The sequence below is a fragment of the Myotis lucifugus genome, unplaced genomic scaffold (assembly GCF_000147115.1).
Source record: "Myotis lucifugus unplaced genomic scaffold, Myoluc2.0 scaffold_9887, whole genome shotgun sequence".
NCBI classification, from domain to species: domain Eukaryota; kingdom Metazoa; phylum Chordata; class Mammalia; order Chiroptera; family Vespertilionidae; genus Myotis; species Myotis lucifugus.
The window spans coordinates 1127-6071 of record NW_005880935.1 but is presented as its reverse complement, the minus strand read 5'-3'; the positions used below and the strand labels follow the sequence as shown (position 1 = coordinate 6071).

The 4945-nt window shown below is 43.0% G+C and overlaps 1 non-coding gene across 1 annotated transcript; it reads right to left on the bottom strand.

Moving 5' to 3' along the window:
- Positions 1 to 3788: 3788 nt before the first annotated feature.
- On the bottom strand, positions 3789 to 3932 carry LOC111824877. The gene has a single exon (XR_002827940.1). It is a non-coding gene; the product is annotated as a U4 spliceosomal RNA (small nuclear RNA).
- Between the last annotated feature and the right edge of the window lie 1013 nt (positions 3933 to 4945).

Below are 4945 nucleotides of genomic sequence, written 5' to 3'. Positions count from 1 at the left end.
TGCACAAATTCGTGCACCTTAAAAGGAACTGTGGGCCACGAGGCTGCGGTGGGCACAGGGGCGGGTCTTGGCCCATCCTCCACGCCCCGCCCGGCCCCTCCTGCAACGGCCCCCAGTCCGCTGTCTGCTGGCACCCCCACTCCCGCTGCCGCCTCTGATCCCATGCGCTGACGGCGCTGGCCCCGCTCGCACCCGCTGATGGCACGGAGCGATTGGGGCCAGTGCAGCAGCAAGTGCAAGTGGGGCCAGCACCGTCAGCAGGTGCAAGCAACGGCTACTGCACAGATTGCCCCTCAAGAGCAGGGGGAGGTAGAAAAGCCCTCAGGGGTGATGAGGGCTGGCAGCTACCGCTCACACCCACTAACAGTGCCAAGCGGTCAGGACCGGCGCTGGGCACCGGCAGTGGATGCGAGCGGGCCCTTTGCCAGCAGCGGGTGTGAAAGGCAGCTGCTGCCCCAATTGTCCCTCAGGAGCAGGAGGAGGTGGAAAAGCCTTGAGGGGCGATCAGGTCTGGCACGGGGCACCGGCAGCAGGTGTGAACGGCAGCTCCAGCACCGGCGGCGGGTTCGAGCGGGGCTAGCGCCAGCCGCAGTTGCAAGCACCGGGCGGGACCGTGGCGCGCAGGGGCAAAAAATTTTCAGTAACTACCAGAGGCTCACCCCGATGACAGCGACCGGCGCCCCATCTTGATCTGGCGCCGCCGCTCACCTGCTCCACCATCCCACTGCAGCCGAGCCCACCATGTTCTGCGCTTTGCTGCTTGCTGCCGACGCCTTTGGTTAACCTCATAGGTTTTTAAAAAATGCATATATATATTTTTTTGATTGATTTTTATTGATTTTTTTTTTATTGATTTCAGAGAGGAAGGGAGAAGGGGAAAGAGATAGAAACATCAATGATGAGAAAGAATCATTGATCAGCTGCCTCCTGCACACCCCACACTGGAGATCAAGCCCACAACCCGGGCATGTGCCCTGACCAGGAATCAAACCGTGACCTCCTGGTTCATAGGTCAACACTCAACCACTGACAGCCATGCCGGCTGGGCCATATGCTGCTTTTTTGTTTTTTTATGACATTTTTTATAGAGTTATCAGCATAGCTGTTTCATCCCATTACTAAATTATAGCGTATTTGAGAGTAGATATTGTAGATATCTCATTCATCATGGTCTATTTCCCTACACAGTATCTAGTACATAAGAGATGGCCATTAGAAACTGGTTAAATTGATCTTAGTTGCCTTTTGGTCTCCACGTTGTTAGCATTCATTTTGTTCAGAACCATTCCTTGGGATTTCCCTGGAGCCTCTACAGCAGTGGTTCTCAATCTTCCTAATGCCGCGACTCTTTAATACAGTTCATGTTGTGGTGACCCCCAATTTCATTGTTACAAATTGAACATAATTAAAGCATAGTGATTAATCACAAAAACAATCTGTAATTATATATGTGTTTTCCGATGGTCTTAGGCGACCCCTGTGAAAGGGTCATTCGACCCCCAAAGGGGTCGCGACCCACAGGTTGGTGACCCACAGGTTGAGAACCGCTGCTCTAGAGCAAGCACTTATGTCAGTTGCCATAATTAATTGGTCCACCTGATTCTTTTTTAACTTCCCTGTGGGGTGGGGGTGGGGGGAGTGAACAGAGATGGGAAAGAAAAAGAGGAAATTGTGTGAAAGCTATGTTGTATCAGTAGGTTAATTTACATACCTGTTTTATATCTAAGCTACATATTTAGGAAGTTTAAAGTGATTAACTTTTTTCTGTGTTCAGGAACATGTCAAACCTATGCTTCAGAGATTCTAGACCATCTTTATTTAAATTATTTTAGTATTTTTATTAATTAAAAAAAGAAAGTATTTTTTTAAAATCAGTCCCCACAACATTTTGAATATTATATATTTGTAAGACCATGTTTATTTGGAAAGAAATCATGTGATACAAAGTAGTTAAATCTTTTCTCTTTTTAAAATAAAAGTTGTTTGCCCAAGCCAGGTGATTCAGTTAGTTGGAGCGTTGTCCCATGCACCAAAAGGTTATGGGTTCACTTCTGGTCCGGGCATATACCTAGGTTGTGGTTCAATTCCCAGATCGATGTTTCTCTCTCTCTCTCTCCCTATTCCTCTCTTTCTAAAATAAAAAAAAACACATATCCATGGATGATAATTAAAAAATAAAAAATGAAAAAAAAGAATGATTAAAATAAAAGTTGTTTGCTTTGCTCTTGAGCAAATAAATGTTTCTTCTTGTTATATTGCCTGTAGTCTGTAAGACTTGATGATTGTGGTCTGAGTTAACTTTTGAGGTATATAGTTTTAAATAGTTTTGTTTGCTTTTTTTGGACAGATAATATATTCTAGTATATTTTAGATGAAGAGCCAGACAAGGCCAATTAACATAGTGTATTAACGCTTTATAATTTATAAATTACTTTTATAGTTTCTATGGTCCCATTTGATCTATGAGTCAGGACAGATATTATTCTATTTTATTTATGAGGACCCTGACTACCTAAGTGTACAAACCTCATTGATGATGGAGCAAGAGTTTGATGACTCTTACAACCACTGATATAGTCTCCCCTTGTCTGTGTGGCATACGTTCCAAGACCCTCAGTGGATGCCTGAAACTTTTTGTTTTTTAATATATTTTATTTTTTACAGGGAATAAGGGAGAGGGATAGAGAGTTAGAAATATCGATGAGAGAGATACATCAATCACTTGCCTCCTGCACACTCCCCACTGTGGTTGTGCCCGCAACCAAGGTACATGCCCTTGACTGGAATCGAACCTGGGACCCTTGAGTCCGCAGGCCGATGCTCTATCCACTGAGCCAAACCGGTTAGGGCCCTGAAACTTTGATAATACCAAACTCTATATATACTGTTTTTTTCCTGTGCATACATACCTATGATAAAGTTTAACTTATAAATTAGGCACAAGAACTCACAACAGTCCTATATAATAAAAGCCTAATATGCACATTGTCCCCTGGGGCGGTCGTTCGACCTGGAGACCAGGAGTTCAACCAGTCACTATGATGTGCGCTGACCACCAGGGCGCGGTGCGGAACATGGTGGGCATTGGCGATGCAGCGCTGGCAGCGGGCAGCAGTGGAGGCGCTGCCAGCCCAGATGGGCCCCGATGAGAGCGGGACCATGGTGGGATGGTGGAGCAGGTGAGCAGGTGGCGCCAGGCCAAGGTGGGTGCAAGCAGAGGCCTTGGTGCTGCCCAGGGCCCAGAGGTCAGCTGGGACCTGCCCTTCCATGCCAGACACCTGTTCTTTAGTCACCGGCCAGGCCTAGGGACTGCACCCATGCACGAATTTTGTGCACTGGGCCTCTAGTAACTAATAATAAAATAGAACAATTATATTTTAGTAAAAGTTATGTGAATGGCATCTCTCCAGTAATTTTGATATTTTTCAGTCCAAACCATCCGTTACTTGCAGTAAATAGTTTGGTGTCACTTGTTTCAGGGGATCACTTACTGAAGTCTTTGTATAGGCTCAATGCTTTCTGGCGCAACACAGTGCTGTCAATAGGAACACATTTTCTGTTATGTCTACTACCCACAAATGTAATGACTTTTCTATATTAACTAACCACCCAACATGCACTGTGGCCATACCTTTTGCAGTTTGAGATGCAATGCAAAACTAGCATGAATTTGTTTTTCTTCTTCACAATTTCATAGATTTGTTTTTACCATAGATCTTAGCAACCTCAACATACAAGTTTTTTCTTTCCTTATTAAGTTGAGAACTTTCACCTTTTCACTTAGAGGAAACACTTTCTGGCTTCTTGTTGTCATATCTGAATTGCTAGCATGACTACTCTTGCACTTTGGGGCCATTATTTTTTCTTTCAATTAGCAATAATCGTGCCTCGGATAAAACTCATTGGTTACAATACTGCCACTGCGCAAAGCTGGGGCCATTATTAAGTAAAATAAGGGGTTACTTGAACACAAGCACTGTGATTCTCCAACAGTTGATCTGATAACCAAGACGGCTACTCAGTGACCAGAGGGTGGGTAGCATATGCAGTGTGGATATGCTAGACAGAGTGATAATTCATGTCCGGGCAGGATGGAGTAGGACAGTGTGAGATTTCACCATGCTACGTACAACAGTTCACACAATTTAAAACTTACTATGAATGATATATTACTTGGATTTTCCATTTAACATTTTCAGACCATGGTTGACCATGGGTAACTGACCCTGTGGAAAGCAAAACCACGGGTAAGGGGGTACTACTGTAGTGGAAAAAAGCTCTGAACTGGGAGTCAAAAGAGCATACTTATGAATTTATAAATAATTACATATAAACAAACAAATTTTCACAAGTTTATTGTTTTTATTAGATACTTTCTCCATTTTAAGAATTAGGGTGAACTTCACATATTACCTCACAACATTATTGACCCAGTATGTAGTTCTGTGATCGTATGATGTGGTATGTTTGTTCTCTTAAATGAACTCTTTCTTATTTAGGTGCTTCATGCAGACATCTGTACCCAGGATTCACTTCTGCAAAATGCTGATGTTATTATAATGAATAACGTCTTCGAATATTTTCTTGATGAGGCAGAACAGGCCAGGTATGTTATTTATTCAGGCAAGAAGTCTGTTGTTATCCAGCAAAGTATGAAAAGGGATTGGTAGAGTAGAAATGTTTTCATATTAAACTTTTAAAAATGACCTCAACTGTGAGATTATATTCAAAAGGAAATATGTTCTATATAAAATAAAAATAAACTGTCTGACTTTGTAAAGTATTGCATCTCATTTTAGGCAGATATGATATTTTATGACCCAAGCATTTGCTTAGCCATCAGGGATGAAATAAGATATCACTTCCTAATGGGTCTTTATACTTTTTTCTGCCTCAGGTTTTTTTTCCCTTAAAAAAAATATGTCATGATGCTATCCTATCATAA